At 37.7% G+C, this 25521-nt stretch overlaps 1 protein-coding gene and 1 non-coding gene across 7 annotated transcripts in view; one reads left to right on the top strand and one right to left on the bottom strand.

Moving 5' to 3' along the window:
* DPYD (dihydropyrimidine dehydrogenase) overlaps positions 1–25521 on the top strand; it is a 930457-nt gene that overhangs the window by 186097 nt on the left and 718839 nt on the right. The window lies entirely within an intron of this gene.
* Positions 13826–13929, bottom strand: LOC114111147 (U6 spliceosomal RNA). The gene has a single exon (XR_003587251.1). It is a non-coding gene; the product is annotated as a U6 spliceosomal RNA (small nuclear RNA).

The following is a 25521-nucleotide window of genomic DNA, read 5'->3' as shown; positions in this document are numbered from 1 at the left end:
CTGATTCTGTGTCCTGTGAGCTTGCACCTGAGTTTCTCAGATGTCCTTCCTAATCGTGTAATGACTGTTGAGTACAGTGATCTTGAGATGGTCTAATAGCCTGTCTATAGCCATGGCCCGTAAAATGTAAAAAAAAAAAAAAAACAAAAAATTCTGCAGACATTTTGCTGATACATGTTAAATATTCAATTTGAAGCATAAACTGCAAAAACATTTCCTCCCCTCAAACTCTATAAAGATCTCCCTCAAAAAGTTTATGGTAGTGTTACATACTTGAAACAAAAAGCTAAGAATCTCATGAGAGTGAAAGCTAACATTTAAATCTATCATTGAATGATAGAAAGCTCAAGGCATTTAAACTTTTAAGCCTCAGAAGGGATGAGACTTTTTAATCTTTTGAGGCAGGAGAATATCATCATGAAGTAAATACTTAAAGAAGATTAAGGAATTCCTGATGGTCCAGTATTAGGACTCCATGCTTCCATCGCAGGGGCCACAGGTTTGATTGCTGGTTAGGGATATAATATCCTGCATGCTGCATGGCATAAAAAAATCAATAATATTAAAAAATAAAAAAAGATTAGCTTGGTATAATAGATAATTTAGATAGCATATTGAAAAGCAGAGACATTACTTTGCCAACAAAGGTCTGTCTAGTCAGGCCTATGGTTTTTCCTGTGGTCATGTATGGATGTGAGAGTTGGACTGTGAAGAAAGCTGAGCACCGAAGAATTGATGCTTTTGAACTGTGGTGTAGGAGAAGACTCTTGAGAGTCCCTTGGACTGCAAAGAGATCCAACCAGTCCATTCTAATGGAGATCAGCCCTGGGCGTTCCTTGGAAGGACTGATGCTAAAGCTGAAACTCCAGTACTTTGGCCACCTCATGCAAAGAGTTGACTCATTGGAAAAGACTCTGATGCTGGGAGGGATTGAGGGCAGGAGGAAAAGGGGATGACAGAGGATGAGATGACTGGATGGTATCACTGACTCGATGGACGTGAGTCTGAGTGAACTCTGGGAGGCCTGGCATACTGCAATTCATGGGGTCACAAAGAGTTGGACATGACTGAGCGACTGAACTGAGTACTGAGAATGAAGGAAGTGATTCGATATATTGTGTCAAACATGAAAAGATTAGTTGACACAGGAATTAAATTATATGTAAGCCATAACATTTCATTGGTATATTAATTAATTAATTCAACAAACACTTGTTGAATGTATATAAATTGTTGGGCATTGTGCAAAGCATGAGAGCTGCAACATGAATTAGAATTAATTTCATTTTCAAGAAGGAGAGAATTATAAAATAAATCGTATACACAAAATATGGGAAGCTACTCAGAAGTCAGCATTGTAGGTGACAATAAAGTACTATAAATATTTATTCTTAGGGAAACCAATCTTATTTGTAGAGTTTTATAATTATTATAAAGTGTAGGTTAATTATGAATAGAAACTGGTTTATTTCTTTTATCCTAATATATGAAAATACAAATTGATAGATAATTTTGTATAAAGACATACAATTAAGTTTATTATTTTCTTGAAGCTATGTGACAAGTGGTAGAAAGTATGCGCTTTATTAATGTGAACATGTAATGTATATGTAATGTCACCTTTGTGCTAAACCAAAACAGATGACTGTGATCTAAATCCAGATCTCATATTTAAGTGTTTTGGAATTGCACAACAATTTCTGGGCTGGAAATGTGCTAAATAGTTAAAAGACATTTTGAGACAGCTGAGTCATTTTATCTTATACTCTTGTCTAATTTCATAATGCTAGAATTTTATACATATGGATAGAATAAATATCTTATGCATCTAAGAAGTTTTCCCTTTCTATGCTCTTTGTTCTGTTTTCTTGTTTTTCGCGTTTTCATTTCTGTACTCCTCCTCCTCATTTCATTGTTACCTTTTTCACCCCCGTCAATTTTTCCCTTTTTTTTCTGTTCTTTTATCCCCTTTTTTTCTCAATACTGTCACCTCTTTCTTTCAGTTTCCTATTCTCCTTTTTTCCCTTCTTTCTCATGCTTTCCTTCTTACCTCAACAGATTGTCAGTAATGTTCTCTTATTTTTGAAATTTAATGATAGATTATGTCAATTCTAAATTAATAAAATATGTAGTAGCTATTAGTACAAGCAATTATGAACTGATTGGAAAAAAAATACTTGAGGATGTTTTCACACACAATAAGTGCATGCTAATTAGGTGGTATGAAGCTTGACTTTTAGAGAGAAGATTCATAATAAATGTTTGAATGAATATTGAGAATCTTAATATCTATATACATTTTAAAACCTCATTTCAAGTTCTCTGGCATAAATCAAAATAATCAAGTTAATAAATTATACTAATTTAAAAAATGCATTATTTTAATGATGCACTCTACTACTGAGAAATGGCTTCCTAGGTAGTGCTAGTGGTAAAGAACATGCCTGCCAATGCAGGAGACATAAGAGATGCAGGTCCGATTCCTTGGTTGGGAAGATCCCCTGGAGGAGGGCATGGCAACCCACTCCAGTATTCTTGCCTGGAGAATTCCATGGAGAGAGGAGTCTGGTGGTCTGCAGTCCATCTGGTTGCAAAGAGTTGGACATGATTGAAGCAACTTAGCATGGCAGGTCACTGCTGTGAAAAATACTTTTAATTTATTGGCAAGATTACTTAAGTCAGATTAACAAGTTGGAGCTCATACCATGTGTGAGAGGTAGCCTACGGAACAGAATATGTTATTGGATATTACCCTTAAGAAGTTGATACTGTGAAGTTTTAGAAATCATTGGTTGCATGCGAGTGCACATTGGGTCATGAGTGGGAGATAAATGAGATGGTAATGACATTAATTTATGTATCTAATGTTTAATATTAAGCCTCTGCTACTTGCTGGGCACCGTGCTAGGTATTAGAAGGATGCAGAGAGGAATAAAGGTGGGCACTAATCGGAAAGTTTTACAGACTCACAGGGGGAGACAGCTGTGTATATAAGTTTAACCAAATAAAAAACAGAGAAAGATAGTCACCATGAGGACACTGATCTTCTCTTTATTGGTTAATAAAGAATGTTAGAGAATGCTGTTGTTGTTAGGTATTAAAGGAGATGGGGAAGTAACATTTGTTAAGCAGTTACTACTTTACAAATACTTAGGTAGACTCTGTAAATATTTAATCTCTTCTGGTCCTCCTAATAACATTATAAATCCACTTGTATAGATTCTGGAGGTGAGGTTCACAACAGTTGTGACTTGTCACATTAGTAAATGGAAGAGGCAGGATTTGAACCCAGATCTTTTTGACTTTTAAGATAGTATTATTTCTATTATTATTTTCAAGAGTCTGCACTTCATTTGACTCTTGTTGGAAAATAGTATGACTGAAATATAATAGTATGATTTGAGATATCCAGTCATATTGAAAATAAAATTATACTCTGGACAGTAAGTAATAGTAAGGTTCTATGCTGGGTATTTGAATGAAAGAATGAAGATAGGGATACTGATGGAGAAGGGATCTAGATTCTAGAGGCAGAGAGATACAGGATGACAGAAATAAAAAATCTGACCTAAAGAGTAGTCAGTAGATCTTTGGAGTTCTAGGGCCTTAGGAAAGTTAGTGAGATATTTCTGAATACTAACTTAGCAAAAAGTGAATATCTGTATGATTCAGTAATTCTGGCTTATAGCTTGGGTAGCAATAAACAAAATACAAGCCAAAATACTTAATCCCCAAGAGGCACGCACCAGGTAAGGAGGTGTTGGTTTGAGTAGGAACACCAGCAAGCAGAATGTGTAGATGAATGCATAGGCCTGTTTTGAATAGATATTTGGGCTTCAACTCTTCATAGACATTATTCAATTCTCACGATTCTAAGGTAAATATTATCTCATTTTCTGGATGAAAGAAAGGTAGACATAGATGGATTAGGTGGATTTCCCAAACCCACAGCCTTCAAGTAACAGTGACAGGATATAGGCCATCTTTTCTGGCCCCTGTTTTATTCCAGTACACTTTCAAAAAGGAGCTTGCTGTTTTCTGTGCAGGATTCTAAAATGGCATGATAAGGATAGAAGTAAATGGGAATTTCCGGCTGAGGCGTAGGTAGAGGAGGTCAGTTTGTAACATTTAAAATTGGAGTTAAATAGCTTTCTTAATGACTTTTTAGTTCAAAATTAAGTCAGATTGCCAAGAAATACAGCGTGAAGGAATTGGAAACATTCTATATCCTCATCACTTAATGTAGCTGGACATCTTGGACCACATGAAGGTTGTCAAATATTTTACCATTTTTATTACTGTGAGTTTGATTTCTTTCAGGTTCTTCACATTAAAATAAGGGCTTCCATGTTACTAATGAAATTTTAGGAGAGGTCTCACTATTGGGTTCAGACTCTGTTTCATTTATTGAAAGATTCACTTTTCTCATTAAAAAAAAAATCTTTATTGTTTAAAATTTTGGTGATTCTTTATCAACTCCTGAAACTGAATGTGGCATTATAATTTTTCTTAAGAAGTTTCCTTTGATAATCTCATAATATTTGAGAAACGTGTGAGGAGGACACTGGCCCATGGCCCTTTTATGTTAGAAAGCGCTTTAGAGACCGCTCGATCACATAACCTTGCCTTTAACATAAGAAAACAGAGACCCAATCTGCTTAAATGATGGGGTAGGGATTGCATAATTTGTTCCTAACATGATAGGAACTGGAAAGGCCTCTTTGTCCAGTGCTCTTTCAGTGCAGAGGAACATTGAAATTCCTTCTTAATTCTTGAATTTGTCTTCTCTGTGAGTTTATTTTTAGGTGTCTTTGCCTCATGACTGAATCATTGTGTGATGGGAAATGTCTATAATGATTTCATCAATCAGGGAGAGGTGTTCCTTTTTCTTGGGAATTCAGTAGTGCAGACAAAAGAAATGGTTAGTGCCAGGCTGTCTTTTGGGGCATTCATTTGGTAAGACTATGTGGAAAATGAGGATCATTTTTCTCCTAAAGAGATTGTACAATTTACGTCTTCTTGGAATCCACAGAGAAACTTGGTAAATATTATAAATATTTCCTCTGGAAGCAGATGTACGTTAAGATGTGTGTTTTTCAAGTTAGCTGCATCATAAATACTTAATATACTATATTTAAATCTGAATTATAGTTCTCTAAATTACTTTTAAATATACGAAAAGGGGAAGGTCTTAACAAGGCAAAAATATTCCTGTTTATAGTAATGTGAAGTAAATTACCTTGTAAAATTTTTAATTTTCCCAAGATACAAATGACATAAACCCTCAGAAAGCAAGCAAGTGCATAGTATTTATTGTTATTATTATTCATTTATTTATTCAGCAAACATTTTTGAGCACCTGGTATGGCTAGCTGCTGGAAGTCCCAGGCTAAATCTGTAGTCTCTCAGTCCTTGTCAGCCACCCTCCCCATCAGTTCCTGCTCCAGGCACCAGCGTCCTTCAAAGCCTTCAACCTCTGCGCCTCCTGCCATCTCCTAGCATTTGTACATCTGTTTCCTTTGCCTCCTCCCTTCTTCTCCTTGCTTGGGGGTAACTCCTACTCATCCCTGTGATGGCAGGAAGAATTCCCTGATCCCCCGATCCCATTGCTCTATGCTTCATCTTTAGAGTGAAATGTTTGTTTAACCCTAAGATGTGGGTATCTGTGTTTAACCCTAAGGAAGTATCTATGTCTGTTTCTCTAGCCATCAGTTTCTCATGACTTACAGATGCTCAGTGTTTTTTGAATGAATAAAATTTGGCTTCTGAGACATATCAGCTGTTTGGGGATGAAGTTGAAAAAATCTAGTAAAAGATGAAAATGTGGGTATATGAAGTAAATGAATTACCTTTAACAGGGGAAAATGAGGTAGTTGAGGGAGGCTTCTCAAGAGGAGAGATACCTAAGCTCCATCCTGAAGAATGCCCAAGAATTTGCCAGAAGAGGAACATGAATGAGGAGTCCTGCATTTTATATTGAAGGGAACATAGTAGCAAAGGCAGAAAAATAGGAAGAATATGGCATGTTTACCCAAAGATACTGCTTTTGTATCAGTGTGGCCAAAATCAATACTGTACTGTCATCTTACATATAGAACTTTAACAACACCTCTTCAATAAAAAGGATTTATACTCTCACTATTCTGAAAGAACAGAGTCATATCTTCTTGGCTTGTGAAGCAATTTCCTCTCCATGAGATTGTTCTGAAAAATTTACCTTAAAAAATATCAAGAAAGGAGCAGGTGGGACATTTCACAGCTTTAATAAAAAGGTAGTACATAAGAAAAATTATTCTATTAAAATATTTAAAATGAGTTTTCTGTTTACTTAAAGTAGAAAATTCAGATATCCCATCATATGAAATGCATTCATGTATTGAAAAAGTATCCGTTTTAGATGTAGGAAATAATAGAAGCAAAAAGTTATACCTCTATCAGGGGTGCTTCCTTTGAAAAAGCAAGATTCATTTGCCTCCCTTCCCAGTCTAACCACCCTAGGTTCCAAAGCCTTTTTTCTTTGTAAACATATAAATTTGTCTACACTCACTACACAAATAGAGAATTGGTTACTAACTGTCTCACTAAAAGTATTTATAATGAACTAAAGAAGAGATCGTTTGGACAAATGAGGTACGGACTGCCAAATCATGGCTGAGTTTGTCCCATCATGCTACTAGCATATCTGTAGAGATCAGTTTAGGTTTGGCTTTGTTATGTGACTGCTGTTCTCATGATCAGACTTGTGGATATGCATAACAATTACATCTTACATATTTGATTTCATATAATCTCATAGTTACACATTCTGTTTCTATTCAGAGTGATATCAGTTCACTTCTGTATTCCACAGAATCTTCTTGAATTGGTTTGGAAGATATTCATACTTTTAAAAACGTTCTTAAGTTATCATTTATCAGGTAACTTTTACGAACATGACATTGTCGCTGGTCCTCTTCTTAATAGTCTTATTTTGTTTTTGCAGTAACCTGTGTAGTAGACATTACTATATCTTACAGTTACATCATAACACTGTGCTTTTCAGTAGCTGTGGAAAAGAAGTACTCATTTATTCCATTGCATTCTCTATTGTCCCTAGACAGTAATGACTTACAACAGTGATTTGTATCACTGAGCCTTTATTGAGTGGCAGGCCCTAAATATTTTACATATATTAACTTAAGCAGTCCTCCCTATAATGGTACAGTGTCTAGCTTATAATTAGCAAGTTGGATGAGGAAGCGGAGGGCACAGACTATTTAAATAATTCTTCTAAGATCACAAAGCTAGTGAGTGATAGAGTCCAGATTTAAGTCCAGAATCCTTCAAAGTATATTATCTTTTATGGTATTGTATTGTCTTGTGATGACTACCTGCTGGCTGGTATGTGGTTAAAAGAAGAGAGATCAGATGAAAGAGGTGATCTGTTTGTGACTGAGATGAACCTAAAAGTAATTGGACAGAGGGCTCTATGCTGCTTTCATTTGGTGTTTTTATTTAGTTGCCTAGTTGTGTCTGACTCTTGTCACCACAGGGATTTGGGATCTTCCAGGCAAGAATACTGGAGTGGGTTGCCATTGTGCTACTCCAAGGGATCTTCCTGACACAGGGATCAAATACTCATTCAGTTCAGTTCAGTTCAGTCGCTCAGTCGTGTCCGACTCTTTGCGACCCCATGAATTGCAGCACGCCAGGCCTCCCTGTCCATCACCAACTCCCGAAGTTCACTCAGACTCATGTCCATTGAGTCAGTGGTGCCATCCAGCCATCTCATCCTCTGTCGTCCCCTTCTCCTCCTGCCCCCAATCCCTCCCAGCATCAGAGTCTTTTCCAGTGAGTCAACTCTTTGCATGAGGTGGCCAAGTACTGGAGTTACAGCTTCAGCATCATTCCTTCCAAAGAACACCCAGGGCTGATCTCCTTTAGAATGGACTGGTTGGATCTCCTTGCTATTACCTGCCCCCATCTCCTGCGCTGCAGACAGGTTCTTTACCAGTGAGCACTGTGGAAGCCCAGATCAGTTTAGTTCAGTCACTCAGTTGTTTCTGACTCTTTGCGACCCCATGAAGCGCAGCACGCCAGGCCTCCCTGTCCATCAGCAACTGCTGGAGTTTACCCAAACCTACGTCCATTGAGTTGATGATGCCATCCAGCCATCTCATGTTCTGTAATCCCCTTCTCCCCTTGCCCTCAATATTTCCCAGCCTTAGGGTCTTTTACAATGAGTCAGCTCTTTGCATCAGGTAGCCAAAGTATTGGACTTTCAGCTTCAACATCAGTCCTTCCAATGAACACCCAGAACTTATTTCCTTCAGAATAGACTGGTTGGATCTCCTTGCAGTCCAAGGGACTCTCAAGAGTCTTCTCCAACAGTTCAAAGCATCAGTTCTTTGGCGATGGTGTGAAGAAAGTGATTCCTCAGCTTCCTTTATACTCCAACACTCACATCCATACATGACCACTGGCAAAACCGTAGTCTTGACTAGTCAAGCCTTTGTTGGCAAAGTAATGTCTCTGTTTTTTAATATACTGTCTAGGTTGGTCATAACTTTCTTTCCAAGGAGTAAGCATCTTTTAATTTCATTGCTGCAGTCACCATCTGCAGTGATTTTGGAGCCCAGGAAAATGAAGTCTGACACTGTTTGCACTGTTTCCCCATCTATCTGCCATGAAGTGGTGGACCGGATGCCATGACTTTAGCTTTCTGAATGTTGAGCCAACATTTTCACTCCCCTATTTCACTTTCATGAAGAAGCTCTTTAGTTCTTCTTCACTTTCTGCCATAAGGGCGATGACGTCTGCATATCTGAGGTTATTGGTATTGCTCCTGGCAATCTAGATTCCAGCTTATGCTTCCTCCAGCCCAGCGTTTCTTTTGATGTATTCTGCATATAAGTTAAATAATCAGGGTGACAATATACAGCCTTGAAGTACTCCTTTTCCTATTTGGAGCCAGTCTGTTGTTTCGTGTCCAGTTCTAACTGTTGCTTCCTGGCCTGCATACAGGTTTCTCAAGAGGCAGGTCAGGTGGTCTGGTATTCCCATCTCTTTCAGAATTTTCCACAGATTATTGTGATCCACACAATCAAAGGCTTTGGCATAGTCAATAAAGCAGAAATAGATGTTTTTCTGGAACTCTCTTGCTTTTTCAGTGATCCAGCGGATGTTGGCAACTTGATCTCTGGTTCCTCTGCCTTTTCTGAAACCAGCTTGAACATCTGGAAGTTCAGGGATTGCGTATTTCTGAAGTCTGGCTTGGAAAATTTTAAGCATTACTTTACTAGCATGTGATATGAGTGCAATTGTGCAGTAGTTTGAACATTCTTTGGCATTGCCTTTCTTTGGGATCTGAATGAAAACTGACCTTTTCCAGTCCTGTGGCCACCTGAGTTTTCCAAATTTGATTATATATTGAGTGCAGCACTTTCACAGCATCATCTTTCAGGATTTGAAACAGCTCAACTGGAATTCCATCACCTCCACTAGCTTTGTTCATAGTGATGTTTCCTATTGCCCACTTATACTTCACATTCCAGGATGTCTGGCTCTAGGTGAGTGATCACACCATCATGATTATCTGGGTCATGAAGATCTTTTTTGTACAGTTCTTCTGTGTATTCTTGCCACCTCTTCTTAATATCTTCTGCTTCTGTTAGGTCCATACCATTTCTGTTCTTTATCGAGCCCATCTTTGCATGAAATATTCCCTTGGTATCTCTAATTTCTTGAAGAGATCTCTAGTCTTTCCCATTCTGTTGTTCTCCTCTATTTCTTTGCACTGATTGCTGAGGAAGGCTTTTTTAACTCTCCTTGCTATTCTTTGGAACTCTGCATTCAGATGCTTATATCTTTCCTTTTCTCCTTTGCTTTTCGCTTCTCTTCTTTTCACAGCTCTTTGTAAGGCCTTCTTAGACAGCCATTTTGCTTTTTTGCATCTGTTTTTCTTGGGGATGGTCTTGATTTCTGTCTCCTGTACAATGTCACGAACCTCCATGCATAGTTCATCAGACACTGTGTCTATCAGATTTATTCCCTTAAATCTATTTCTACTTCCACTGTATAATCATAAGGGATTTGATTTAGGTCATATCTGAATGGTCTAGTGGTTTTCTCCACTTTCTTCGGTTTAAGTCTGAATTTGGCAATAAGGATTTCATGATCCGAACTGCTGTCCGCTCCCGGTCTTGGTTTGCTGACTGTATAGAGCTTCTCCATCTTTGGCTGCAAAAAATATAATCACTCTGATTTCGGTGTCGACCATCTGGTGATGTCCATGTGTCTTCTCTTGTGTTGTTGGAAGAGGGTGTTTGCTATGACCAGTGCGATCTCTCGGCAGAACTCTATGAGCCTTTTCCTGCTTCATTCTCTACTCTAAGTCCAAATTTCCCTTTACGCCAGGTGTTTCTTGACTTCCTACTTTAGCGTTTCAGTCCCATATAACAAAAAGGACATCTTTTTTGGGTGTTAGTTCTAGAAGGTCTTGTAGGTCTTCATAGAACTGTTCAACTTCAGCTTCTTCAGTGTTACTGGTCGAGGCATAAACTTGAATTACCATAATATTGAATGGTTTGCCTTGGAAATGAACAGAGATCATTCTGTCGTTTTTGAGATTGCATCCAAGTACTGCATTTCAGACTCTTGTTGACTATGATGGCTACTCCATTTCTTCTAAGGGATTCCTGCCCACAGTAGTAGATATAATGGTCATCTGAGTTAAATTCATCCATTCAAGTCCATCTTAGTTTGCTGGTTCCTAGAATGTTGATGGTCACTCTTGTTATCTTCCTGGGGAAGCCCAGATACTAAGTAGCAAATACTTTCCTTTCTTTTATTTTATATAAGCCCTGTATTACTTGGCGTATTTGTTGTTTAGTTGCTAAGTTGTGTCCGACTATTTGTGGTGCCATGGACCACAGCACACCATGCTTTCCTGTCCTTCACTTTCTCTGGAGTTTGCTCGAACTCATGTCCAGTGAGTTGATGATGCCATCCAACCATCTCATCGTCTGTCACCCCCTTCTCCTCCTGCCATCAATGTTTCCAAGCACCAGGGTCTTTTCCAATGCTCTTCTCATTAGGTGGCCAGTGTATAGGAGTTTCAGCTTTAGCATTGGTCCTTCAAATGAATATTCAGGGTTGATTTACTTTAGGATTGACTGGTTTGATCTCCTTGCTGTCCAAGGGACTCCCAAGAGTCTTCTCCAGCACCACAGTTTGACAGCATCAATTCTTCTGCACTCAGCCTTCTCTATGGTCCAACTTGCATATACATACATGACTACTGGAAAAATCATAGCTTTGACTATTCAGTACACACAGACACACAGACACACACCTATCCTAGAGAAACAAATCTGTTCATTGTGTCCTTAGTATTCTACTGGGAACTGAAGCTAGAGGAGTGAACAGTGAGGCAACTATATACATCCCTCACCTCTCCATTATCATACCTTCTCCTCATCTGATAATGTGTGCTCATTTGCCTGAATCTCCACTGTGACCTTTCTGAGGGCAGAACCCAAGTCTTACTTATCATGCTTACTCCCGGACCCAGCAAACTGGAAATCCTCAACAAATAACAAGTGCTCTATAGATATTTGTTGACTAAAAAAAAGGGAAGGAAGAAAATGAATGAAAAAAACAAGAACAATAATGTGTTAAGATGCCATAGACCACAAACATTAAGTTCTATTACTTTCATTCAAATTCTTTATTTAAATTTCTTAAATTTAATGGTGCTTGTGACAAAGTATGACAGCACTTGGCAGTGTTATCACAGTCTTCATTAAAATCGTTAGCTCAGTCACTCAGTCATTTCTGACTCTTTGTAACCCCATGGACTGCAACAAACTAGGCCTCCCTGTCCATCACCAACTCACAAAACTTGCTCAAACTCATGTCCATCAAGTGGGTGATGCCATCCAACCATCTCATCCTCTGTCATCCCCTTCTCCTGCTTTCAGTCTTTCCCAGCATCAGGGTCTTTTCCATTGGAGTATCAGCTTCAGCATCAGTCCTTCAAAGAATATTCAGGACTGATTTCCTTTAGAATGGACGTGTTGGATCTCCTTGCAGTCCAAGGGACTCTCAAGAGTCTTCTCCAACACCATACTTCAAAAGCATCAGTTCTTTGGTGCTCAGCTTTCTTTATGGTCCAACTCTCACATCCATACATGACTAGCCGGACTTTGTTGGCAAAGTAATGTCTCTGCTTTTTAATATGCTGTCTAGATTTGGCACAGCTTTTCTTCCAAGAAACAAGCGTCTTTTAATTTCATGGCTGCTGTCACCATCTGCAGTGATTTTGGAACCCAGGAAAATAAAGTCTCTCCCTGTTTCCATTTTTTCCCCTTCTATTTGCCATGAAGTGATGGCAGTATTGCCATGATTCAGTTAATTAACTTATTTTAATTGGAGGCTAATTAGTTGACAATATTTTAGTGGTTTGTGCCATACATTGACATGAATCAGCCATGGGTGTACATGTGTCCCCTATCCCTAATCCCCCTCCCTCATCCCTCCCTTTCTCATCCCTCAGCATCATCCCAGTGCACCAGCCCTGAGCACCTGTCTCATGCATCAAACCTGGATGGGTGACCTATTTCACATATGGTAATATACAAATATCAATGCTATTCCCTCAAATCATCCCACCTTGCCTTCTCCCACAGAGTCCAAAAGTCTGTTCTTTATATCTGTGTCTCTTTTGCTGTCTCACATATAAGGTCATTGTTACCATCTTTCTAAATTCCATATATATGTATTAATATACTATATTGGTTTTTTTCTTTCTGACTTACTTCATTCTGTATAATAGGCTCCAGTTTTATCCATCTCATTAGAACTGATTCAAGGGCATTCTTTTTAATAGCTGAGTAATACTCCATTGTGTATATGTACCACAGATTTCTTATCCATTCATCTGCCAATGGATATCTACATTGGTTCTATGTCCTAGCTATTGTAAACAGTGCTGTGATAAACATTGGGGTACACGTGTCTCTTTCAATTCTGGTTTCCTTGGTGTGTATTCCCAGCAGTGGGATTGGTGGGGCCATATGGCAGTTATATTTCCAGATTTTAAAGGAATCTCCACACTGTTCTCCATAGTGGCTGTATTAGTTTGCATTTCCACCAGCAGTGTAAGAGGTTTCCCTTTTCTCCACACCCTTTCCAGCATTTATTGCTGGTAGACTTTTGGATAGCAGCCATTCTGACTGGTGTGAAATGGTACCTCATTGTGGTTTTGATTTGCATTTCTCTGATAATGAGTGATGTTGAACTTCTTTTCATGTGTTTGTTAGCCATCTGTGTGTCTTCTTTGGAGAACTTATCTATTTAGTTCTTTGGCCCATTTTTGATTGGGTCATTTATTTTTCTGGAATTGAACTGCATGAGTTACTTGTATATTTTTGAGATTAATTCTTTGTCAGTTGCTTTCTTTGCTATTATTTTCTCCCCATTCAGAAGGCTGTCTTTTCACCTTGCTTATAGTTTCCTTCATTATGCAAAAGCTTTTAAGTTTAATTAGGTCTCATTTGTTTATTTCTGCTTTTATTTCCATTACTGTGGGAGGTGATAGAGGATCCTGCTGTGATTTATGTCAGAGAGTGTTTTACCTATGTTTTCCTCTAGGAGTTTTATGGTTTCTGATCTTACATTTAGATCTTTATTCTATTTTAAGTTTATTTTTGTGTATGGTGTTAGAAAGTGTTTTAGTTTCATTCTTTTGCAAGTGGTTGACCAGTTTTCCCAGCACCACTTGTTAAAGAGATTGCCTTTTCTCCATTGTATATTCTCGCCTCCTTTGTCAAAGATAAGGTGTCCAAAATATATGGACCGCTTCACGAATTTGCATGTCATCCTTGTTCAGGGGCCATGCTAATCTCTGAATTGTTCCAGTTTTAGTGTATGTGCTCCCAACGCGAGCACTGAATTTTGAGTTTTAAGTCAGCTTTTTGACTGTCCTCTTTCAGTTTCATCAAGGGGCTCTTCAGTTCCTTTTCGCTTTCTTCCATACAGTGGTGTCATCTGCATATCTGAGGTTATTGATATTTCTCCTGACAGACTTGATTCCAGCTTGTGCTTCATCTGTCCTGGCATTTCTCATGATATACTCTGCATGAGAGTTAAATAAGCAGGGTGACAATATATAGCTTCAATGTATTCCTTTCCTAATTTGGAGCCAGCCTGTTGTTCCATGTCTGGTTCTAACTGTTGCTTCTTGACCTGCATGCACATTTCTTAGGAAGCAGTTCAAGTGATCTGGTATTCCCATCTCTTTCAGAATTTTCCACAGTTTATTGCTATCCACACAGTAAAAGGGTTTGGCATTGTCAATAAAGCAGAAATAGATGTTTTTCTGGAACTCTCTTGCTCTTTCGATGATCCAGTGGATGTTGGCAATTTGATCTCTGGTTCTTCTGCATTTTCTAAATCTAGCTTGAACATCTGGAAGTTCTTGTTTCATGTATTGCTGAAGTCTGGCTTGGAGAATTTTGAGCATTACTTTGCTAGCATGTAAGATGACTGCAATTGTGTGGTAGTTTGAACATTATTTGGCATTGCCTTTCTTTCGGATTGGAATGAAAACTGACCTTTTCCTGTCCTGTAGCTATTGCTGAGTTTTCCAAATTTGCTGGCAGATTGAGTGTAGCACCTTAGCAGTATCATGTTTTATGATTTGAAATAGCTCAACTGGAATTCCATCACCTCCACTAGCTTTGTTCATAGGGATGCTTCCTAAGACCCACTTGACTTCAGACTCCAGGATGTCTGGTTCTAGGTGAGTGATCACATCACCATGGTTATCTGGGTCATGAAGATTTTTTTTAAATATAATTCTTCTGTGTAATTTTGCCACCTCTACTTAGTATCTTCTGCTTCTGTTACATCCATACCATTTCTGTCCTTTATTGTGCCCATCTTTGCATGAAATGTTCCCTTGGTATCTCTAATTTTTTTGAGGAGATCTCTAGTCTTTCCCATTCTATTGTTTTCCGCGATTTCTTTGCTTTGATCACTTAGGAAGGCTTCCTTATCTCTCCCTGCTAGTATTTGGACTCTGAATTCAGATGGGTATATCTTTCCTTTTCTCCTTTGTCTTTAACATTTCTTCTTTTCTCATCTGTTTGTAATTCCTCCTCAGACAACCATTTTGACTTTTTACATTTCTTTTTCCTGGGGATGGTCTTGATCACTGCCTCCTGTACAATGTCAGTTACCTCTGTCCATAGTTCTTCAGGCACTCTGTCTATCAGAGCTCATCCCTTGAATCTATTTGTCAATTTCACTATATAATCATAAGGAATTTGATTAGAAGTGTAGTCAATGGAATTTTCTGTGTTTACACAAATATATATGATTTATCTTTAGTTTTTTATTTTCCTGCTTTTAGAGTTTAAATAATATGCTGTAGGCAGCTAATTTTCATGACTGTGTTCAAGGTTTTATATCGGAACATTCCCTGGTGGCTCAGACGGTAAACCGTCTGTCTACAATGAGGGAGACCTAGGTTTGATCCCTGGGTCGGGAAGATTCCCTGGAGAAGGAAATGGCAACCCACTCCAGTACTCTTCCCTGGAAAATCCCATGGACGGCGGAGCTTGGTGCAGGCCACCATCCATGGGGTTGCAAAGAGTCGGGCACGACTGAGCGACTTCACTTGATTGTATCCTTTGGCTTCTAGGCTAATTTTTTTCAAAATATTCTAATAATGATCAGACTATCATCACATCAGTTCATTTCCAGGCAGTACTATTGTCTGAAACCCTGGTCCACCTTAAGATATGAATTAAATTAAGAAGATTAAACATTTATATTCTTATCTGTTTTTCTCTCATATTCATTAATTTCCTAAAATCTCTCCATATTCTTCATGTGAGATGTCATCATTGACTCTTAGACATTAAACTCCCAAGGACTGAAATAGTGTATGTCACTCCATTCAAAACCTAGTGGGAAGTAATAGTGGACTGGACCGCATCTTTAATGGAGCAATTTAGGTCTTACCTGGAGTCTCTTTGTCTAACATATAATGTTGCAAATGCTATATAGTGACAGAATTATTTTAGACTGGTAATGATTATAGATGTTGAATACATTTTACCTATTTTGACTCATATTTTTGATATCTTTAGGTTGTTTCTAATTGTTTTTCTTTGTTTATCTGGTATTTTTGTTGAGAAGATTAATCTTAGCGATCTCTGTAGGTAATTTAGTATAAAAAATGCTTTGTAAAGGATTACATGCTCTGTAAGTATTATTGCCGGGTACGTTGTGAAGCAGATAAGGAGTTTTGTTAGATTGCATTTGAAACCAGCCATGTGTGGCATATGTTGTATAAGAAGGTCTACAATATATATTGTTTTTTATATTGTATCAGAAACTTTCTCACATTCTCACTGTGACTATCACTATGGAAACTACTGCAGAAATGAAATTATGATACCCACAGTCTTGACTTTGGAGAACATCAGACCGAGATAAGAGTCCTCAGTCTGGCTTTCCATTCCACAACCTGGAGGCAAGCCCTGACTTCACCAGACACTATTATGATTTTAGAAGAGAAAATTGGGACTCATAGGCCTTTGAGAAATGTCTGTTAACTTTGTTTAAAATTGGCGTATAGTTTCCTTACAATATTATGTTAGTTTCTGCTGTACAACAAAGTGAATTAGCTATATGTATACATATATCCTGTCTCTCGGACCTCCCTTTCCCCCATCTCAGCCTTCTGGGTCACCCCAAAGTGCGGAGCTGAGCTCTCTGTGCTGTATAGCAGGGCCCCACTAGCTGTCTGTCTTACACGCTGGTAGGGTGTGTATGTCAATCCCGATCTCCCAGTTCATCTCAGTTCCCTTTCCCCAGCCCGTGTCCATATGTCCATTCTGTAAATCTGTGTGTCTGTTCCTCCCTGCAAATAGGTTCCTCTGTACCATTTTTCTAGATTCCATATGTATGCATGAATATATGATATTTGTTTTTCTCTGTATGATTTACTTCACACTGTAGAGAGACTCTTGGTCCATCGACATCTCTACAAATGACCTAGTTTCATTCCTTTTATGTCTGTTAGCTTAATGATCACCAGGATCACAGAAATAGACAATAAAATATTTTACACTTAAATCAGAGAAGAAAATTTTGTGCCTTACTATCTTTAAAAGGAGAATAAAAAGTTTCTACCACATCAGATTCTCATCAAGCCATAGTGAATTAATATTTAAGTCTTCCTCACTGAGTGGTTATGAAAATTAAATGGGTTAGTATTTATAAAACACATAGAACACAACTGGCATATAGCAACTCATGCCAAATAAATAAAAACAAATATAAATATCTTTTACTGTAAGCATACATTATTTACGTAAGTCTGAAAGGAAGTTATTAAAATTGTTTTCCGAAACATTAAAAGAAATGCCTGGTGCATTTCCAAAATTCTGGTTGGCCTTTTCAGCCAATTTAAAATTAATTTATTTCCAAGCAGACCTACCACAAAGACAAGGAACCCAATCATTTTCTCAGTGGAGAAGGATTCAGAGAGACCAGAAAATCAACTGTTATTATCTAGTGTGCTCATTACTTTCATAAAATAATCCACAGGGTGCTCTGGAAGATGAAAATGGTAAGAACCAGGGGGCGCCATGAGAGACATTGGAGATGAATTCTGCAGCTCTTCAGGCAAGGGAAGATCATGTTGGAATACACAGAGGTTGAAAAATGATGACCTGGTCACAGAACTACAGAGTTCTAGAGTCGGTCGGTCAGTTGTTGCAGCTGGAGCTAGAGGAATGCAGTAGGCAGGGGCCAAGTTCAAAGGCCATTGTACTGTATGCCAGTTCTCCTTTTAAGCAAGAGAATGTCATAATCAGTTATGGGTTTTAAAAAGATCAGCTGGATTGTGTATAATACTTAAATTTTTTTGTGTGCTGAATGCAGTTTTCTTTTACTTAAAATTTTTTTGTGCTGAATGCAGTTTTCTTTTACTTAGGGTAATCAACATAGATTTAACTATGTAAAAGGAATGAATATTTAAATTTAAAGTATGCTTTAAAGCTTTTACTTTTAAATAAGGAGGGGTGACATTATTTTTTATAAAGCAAAGCTTTTAGACCAATTTTTATGGGCTCCACAGATGAAACTGAATACTAGTACCAATAGGTGGAAAATTCAAGGATGGTGATTGCTCTCCATATTTGTTCTTTTATCACTTCAAATATTGCAATAACTGTTGCACTTACAAAGACAAAAATACTGGACAAAATTATCTTTCACATGAAGTAAGTCTGGTATATTTTTAAATGAATATCTTCCATACATTTTTACACAAATGTTCTTTTTTCATGATCAATATATCCCACATATCTGGGAACTGTATTTTATTTATAGATCATACTGTTTGACTTTGTTTCTCTTTTACATGTTTATTAGAAATCAGATAAAAAATCTGCCAACATTACTATTATTCTTATATTTTTTCTGAAATTACCTGCAAATTCACAAATTATAAAGCTTTCTCAGTTTTGAAATTTGCTTAAAATTTTGCTTTAAAAGCATCTATGACTAATATAAATTACTTTTTTTTGGTTGGCCTTCCTAAGGGGGCTTCATTGACATTAAGATAAACATATAACAGGTGTTTCAAAGTTTGAAAATATAATTTGCACATCATATGGATATGTTATGAAAAAGAATGTCTTCTTTCTAAGAATCCTGGAAGGAGTCTCAATATAAATCAAGGAGTTTATGACACTACTGGGGAAATAGTCCAGGTGAAATAAGATTATTGAGTAGTAGGAAAGCTATAATAAAAACTGTCAGTACTGTCACCCAGTTCTCTCTAAGGTCTGTAAAGGATCAAAAGTGTATTGAGCATCATGTAACAGCTGTCTAGAATGTGAGGGGAACCACAATTGTGCTCAGCAACAATATGCTGGTTTGAAAAATAATTACATATGGCTTGTTGTAGTTAAAACTAGCAGGTTAGACTGTAGATGTATTGCAAATCTTGGATTTTTCAAAATGACCGCATGCTTAACTAAACATGTTGTTGTTCTTGTTAGCTGGTCACTCATGTTCGACTCTTTGCGACCCATGGACCACAGCCTGTCAGACTCCTCCATCCATGGAATTTTCCAGGCTAGAATACTGCAGTGGGTTGCCACTTCCTTCTCCAGACTAAGCATGTGATTGATCTTTATTATGAGTGTATGTGATCGCATGTGTATTCAATCAGTTCAGTTCAGTTCAGTCTCTCAGTCATGTCTGACTCTTTATGACCCCATGGACTGCAGCACGCCAGGCTTCCCTGTCCATCACCTTATTCAAATTTAAATGGTATATAAATCATAGATATTTTCTTAATTGTAAACAGTTTATCTAAGGAAATATTTTATTTGTTCATAGATAGCGTATTTTGTTAGGGCAAAGTGCTACTCTACCCTGGAGGGTAAGAAATACTCTGTCACCATCTCTTCAGGTGGTATCAGTGGAAAAGGGAAAGGGAGAAATATGCCTTACACAGGCATTGGAAATATAGAAGTACTGGTAGGTAATATGTGGTTCAGCAAGAAAGGAAAGTCTCTTTCACAAGAATTCTCATATTTACTCATTGCTTTCATTACTTTCTCAAGTATACATTCATAACAAGATCAGTTAAACTTTTAGTTAGGATATATCCATTTTTTAAAAGCTCAAACCTCACAGTATATTGAATTGCCCAACCTATCATCTTTAATTTAACTTATTTTGGGGAGGAGAATATGTTTGCCTCATACTATTAGCATAAAGAAACAACAAGAAGCCTCAAGAGGAAAGGATTCTGTATAAATAACACTGGATCACTGATGAGATTGACATGCATTTTAGCAGTTTGATCCCTGAAGAAATGCAGTAACAGGAATTTTCCATAAGCATCTGTGAGCAACTGTACATGTGCCAGCTACAAGCATAGGTATGGAGAACCAATGTTGGGTTATTCTCTCTGCCCTGGTTGAACCCATACTCTGTTGTTGTTTTTTTTTAAATGAGTGATATTAGGCAGTAGATGTTATTTCCCCCTCATTCCATCCCCTCATTCCTCTCAATCATTCCTGCCATATTACTGGGCAGGTAAAATGCCCATTGTATAGTAGCTGCTATGTGGAATATGGGGAGAAGGCACTGGCAACCCACTCCAGTACTCTTGCCTGGAAAATCCCATGGACGGAGGAGCCTGGTAGGCTGTAGCCCATGGGGTCACAAAGAGTCGGACACTTACTGAGCAACTTCACTTTCACTTTCCACTTTCATGTACTGGAGAAGGAAATGGCAACCCACTCCAGTGTTCTTGCCTGGAGAATCCCAGGGACAGCCGGAGCCTGGTGGGCTGCCATCTGTGGGGTCGCACAGAGTCGGACACAACTGAAGCGACTTAGCAGCAGCAGCAGCAGCAGCAGCAGCAGCAGCATGTGGAATATGGAGAACCACATATGTATCCAAAACTTGGTCTCAGTATTAAGCTCTGGTAGACTCCTTGGTCTGTGGTAAAATCCTACTTATTCTGCCGTCTCCAGTATAAGTATCTGTTTGAGAAGGCTCTCTGATTTTCCTGAAATGTAAATACTCTTTGCTTCTTCTGAAATCTCATAAGGAGAAAATGAAGATTTAAAGCATATGTTTATATTGATCAGAAATCCACTGTGTTTAATACATGTAGATAACTATAAAACACTATACTGTGATTCTTCACTGACCCCTTTCACATTAAAGGAGAGAAAGCAATACGTAACTTTTCAGAGCATTTTGAGAATTATAGAGAATGACTATTAAATACTAAAGGAGTACATACTATTTGGTGTAAGTGTGTAATATTTTAACATTCTCACAACAAACCTCTGAAGTACAAGTTATTATCTCCATTTGCATATGAGAAAACGGATCCTCAGAGAGGTTAGGTCATTTGCCTAACATCATAACACAGGTAAAGCTAAGTCAGGAATTAAATGTGGACATCAAAACCCAGAACTTGTTCTCTTACTCTATGCTGTGCTTTCTGGGTTAATATATTTAAAGGCTTTGTACAAACAAGCACATTTGATCACTTAGTAATTAATATTTGGGTACATGTAAGTCTAGGTGTGTGCACACACACTCTGTGTCATACATATATGCTTTGTATTATCTGACTTGTTCATGCTAGCTATTTCCTATAAATAAAGTAACCCAGGCCATCTGACCTGCCTCGAGAAACCTATATGCAGGTCAGGAAGCAACAGTTAGAACTGGACATGGAACAACAGACTGGTTCCAAATAGGAAAAGGAGTACATCAAGGCTGTATATTGTCACCCTGCTTATTTAACTTCTATCCAGGGTACATCATGAGAAACACAGGGCTGGAAGAAGCACAAGCTGGAATCTAGATTGCCGGGGGAAGTATCAATAACCTCAGATATGCAGATGATACAACCCTTATGGCAGAAACTGAAGAACTAAAGGCCTCTTGATGAAAGTGAAAGAGGAGAGTGAAAAAGTTGGCTTAAAGCTCAACATTCAGAAAACGAAGATCATGGCATCTGGTCCCATCACTTCATGGCAGATAGATGGGGAAACAGTGGAAACAGTGGCTGACTTTATTTTTCTGGGCTCCAAAACCACTGCAGATGGTGATTGCAGCCAAGAAATTAAAAGACGCTTACTCCTTGGAAAGAAAGTTATGACCAACGTAGACAGCATATTAAAAAGCAGAGACATTACTTTGTCAACAAAGGTCCATCTAGTCAAGGCTATGGTTTTTCTAGTAGTCATGTATGGATGTGAGTGTTGGACTATAAAGAAAGCTGAGCACCAAAGAACTGATGCTTTTGAAATGTGGCGTTGGAGAAGACTCTTGAGAGTCCCTTGGTCTGCAAGGAGATCCAATCAGTCCATTCTAAGGAAGATCAGCCCTGGGTGTTCTTTTGGAAGGACTGATGTTGAAGCTGAAACTCCAATACTTTGACCACCTGATGAGAAGAGGTGACTCATTTGAAAATACCCTGATGCTGGGGAAGATTGAGGACAGGAGGATAAGGGGACTACAGAGGATGAGATGGCTGGATGGCATCACGGACTCGATGGACGTGAGTCTGAGTGAACTCCGGGAGATGGTGATGGACAGGGAGGCCTGGTGTGCTGCAGTCCATGGGGTCTCAAAGAGTCGGACACGACTGAGTGACTGAACTCAACTGAACCCTATTCAGGTACATGACTTACGATTATCTCATTACTGCAAGGTGGAGGAAGCTCTCTATCTTCTTTAATCTGGCCATCTTCTTCAATCACTTTGAATACTTTCAATCCCTACCATCTTTAAGTTGAATAAAGAATGGTTTCGAAGAGAGTTTTTCCAAGGACACCATCCATCCAGGACATGAAGAAGGACTTTTATCTATAATATTCTCTGTTTTTTTAATCAAAGTATACCTCTATTATAGCTTCAAGTGGCAAGGATCAAATTATATCATAGATTTTAGGGCCTAGCTATCTACTGGGAAGAGAAACATTTAATAAATACTCTGATTTGTTCTGTATTCATTTACTTAAGTGCTTCTGTGTTACTGACATATTTTTAAAAACTCGTGAATGCGTAATATTACTTTTTAGTATTTGTCACATTATAGCATTCTTTATTCCATTTCAACAATTCATTTTGTAAGTTATGACTTTGTACTCTTTGAATAACTTTGTAGCAGAGAAAAATTAGAAAGGGGGTCATTGTCCCTTCACTGCTATAACCTGCATTTGGCAAATACACATATTTTCTTTAGATTTTCAAGTGTATGTGCTAAGGCAGTTCAGTTGTGTCCAGCTCTTTGTGACCCTATGGACTATAGCCTTCCAGGCTCCTCTGTTCATGTGCTTCTCCTGGTGAGAGTGTTGGAGTGGGTTGCCATGTCCTCCTCCAGGGGATCTTCCCAATCCAGGGAGCAAACCTGCATCTCTTTTGCCTCCTGCATTGGCAGGCAGGTTCTTTACCATTCCTGCCACATCCTTAGATTTTGGTATTGGTATTTAAATCTTGACTTGTTATTTAATACTTCAATCTCTAGTGTCTTTAAGCCCCAGTAGATTCTGAAAACTTTAAGGACTGACTCCACTTCCTTTAATCATGCTTAGTTCTCTTTTCATACCTAATTAGTGCTGTCTTATGTATATATGCATGATGTGTGTTTATTTCCTTACAGTGACTTTTCCTGCAGCTTATAATGTACATTGATTCCACCACATTCTTCTTATTCCACTTCTGTACAGCAAAAACAGAAACCTAAAGTCTGATTTGCCCTTGTAAGAAAGAAAAATCCAAGTTTAAGAACAATATTCTGAGATACTCATGATGATGGTCTCTTTGTGTAGTAAAATACAACAATATGTTTAAAATTTTCCAGGTGGTACTATGTGCTAAGTTCTTATAGAAGTGTCTTATTTGCTTACAGGATAAGATGCATGCAAATTAATGGCTTCTTATGCTGTTGAGGTTTTTGTAGCATACAAAGCTTTTTAGAAAACTATCTTTTCAGTAGGTATGTCTGTATCAAATATGTTTAAAGTTGTAATAGAATTAGCCTTCAAAATTGTGTAATATCATAAAACTCTAATGTTTTCATCTTGACTTGAGAAGTCTCTTGAGAGTAAGGTTAAAACTACCTTCTGCTTTTTTCTTTTATTTTTTTCCTTAAACTAAAATTGGACTCCAGGAGAGTCTCTAGCTGAGACTTCTTAACTGCTTTTTTTCTCAGTCTTCAAATTACTGTGGCAAAGAGGCATTGATGATGCCAAGGTATAAGGTCAGTAAAACATCATCTTTTAAAATTTTAACCCGCCTTCATACATGAATAATCCTGAGTATAAGATGGTAAATATGTTCTAGTATTTCCTTCAAATGCTTTAGCCACTTGTATCATTATGTCTCTGGGAGATTTCTGGAACGTCAATTTTTTCATCGATGAAGCAGAAATAAAAGTAATCATTAATATTTAAGAATCAGTTACATAAAAAGGGTAAAAATGAATATTAATTTTTTTACTTTAAGTTCCTTCATGTAATTCAAATTATACAGAAAATGTGAAATATACTGTTTTTAGCCATTACTATTAGAAAACCAATAATTTTCTGTCAGGCTATAGGAAGATTATAGAAAAATTTATATCTATATTCTATTTATATATTCATGATCATCCAACAAAATGTTTTGAGCATCAATTGTGTGAATTGTGTATTATTCTAAATTTTGCTTCTTTTGAACTGTCTTGAAACACCAACATGTGAATGGAGATTTCTAGTGGATAAATAGCTTTACTTAAAAATATTTTTGTTGTTAGCCTATACAATCAGATATATATTAAAAGCCTTAAATCATGAATATCATTGGTGTGGTTAAAAAGGCAGAATGGTGCACAGGATGAAAATTTCAGTTACTGTAAGTAGTTTTGCCATAGCTTTCCAACCCAGTGGAGTGTAGAAACTGGGCCAAGATGCATATTGCTAATTGCTAAGTTGCTTCACTTTTGTCTAACTCTTTGAGACCCTATGGACTGTAACCCACCACCCTCCTCTGTCATGGGATTTCCTAGGCAAGAATCCTGGAGTGGGTTGTCATATCCTCCTCCAGGGAATCTTCCTGACCCAGGAATCTAACCTGAGTCTCTTATATCTCCTGTATTAGCAGGTGGCTTCTTTACCACTAGTGCCACCTGGGAAGCATATTAGGGGTATTAAAAGTTAGTTTCAAATATGCATGAGTTAATAAGAATTTGTGGTGTAATCAGAGAAACAGAGAAGTATAAGAATGGCTGTTAATGGAATACTGAGAAAGCAGAAAGAATTACTTTGATCTGAGAATAGCCCTTGAGTGTTTGATGTGTCAGAACGTTGGATTGATATCATGTTTTAAAGATGCCAACCATCCTTTTTGGGGTCCTTTTATTATGACCATATCTGGGTTCCAGATATATCACTGGGTAAGCTGGGAAACTCAGACATAGGTATGACACATTTAACCTTCATTTCTTGACTCACACTCCTTCCATTCAATCTGATACTCCATTCTGCTTGGTTTCAGTAGAAATTATTGTGAAGCTGGGGAAGGATATTAGACTATAGATTTGCCTACACTGGTTTTATAGGGTAGAGAAGTTACATCGTGTACCCATTGCTGCATTTGAATTAGTTAGACCTTCCAGATAAAGCTGCTGCACGTCAAAGATCTGTGGAAAACCAACATCAATATTAAAATAATTTTTAATGTAAATGCTAACTTCCTTGTTAGATTTATATCAATTAATATAGATTATACATAATCTGATGAAACAATGCTGGCTTGATTGAACCAAAGTATAGCAAATAAAACCCAAAGACAGTGCAATGTGAGGTTAAAGTCTTTCAAATATATTTGTGTGATTTTTTTTTTTTACTGGCAAAGAAATTATTTAGACTCAAAGATTAGAAAATTCTTTAGCAAGCCTAGGTTACTATTCCAACTGTTATGGATGCTTAACAATAAAAG

Source organism: Ovis aries, chromosome 1, assembly GCF_016772045.2.
Source record: "Ovis aries strain OAR_USU_Benz2616 breed Rambouillet chromosome 1, ARS-UI_Ramb_v3.0, whole genome shotgun sequence".
Taxonomy (NCBI): Eukaryota; Metazoa; Chordata; class Mammalia; order Artiodactyla; family Bovidae; genus Ovis; species Ovis aries.
The sequence above is the reverse complement of the archived record's forward strand: the minus strand, read 5'-3'. Positions and strand labels throughout refer to the sequence as shown.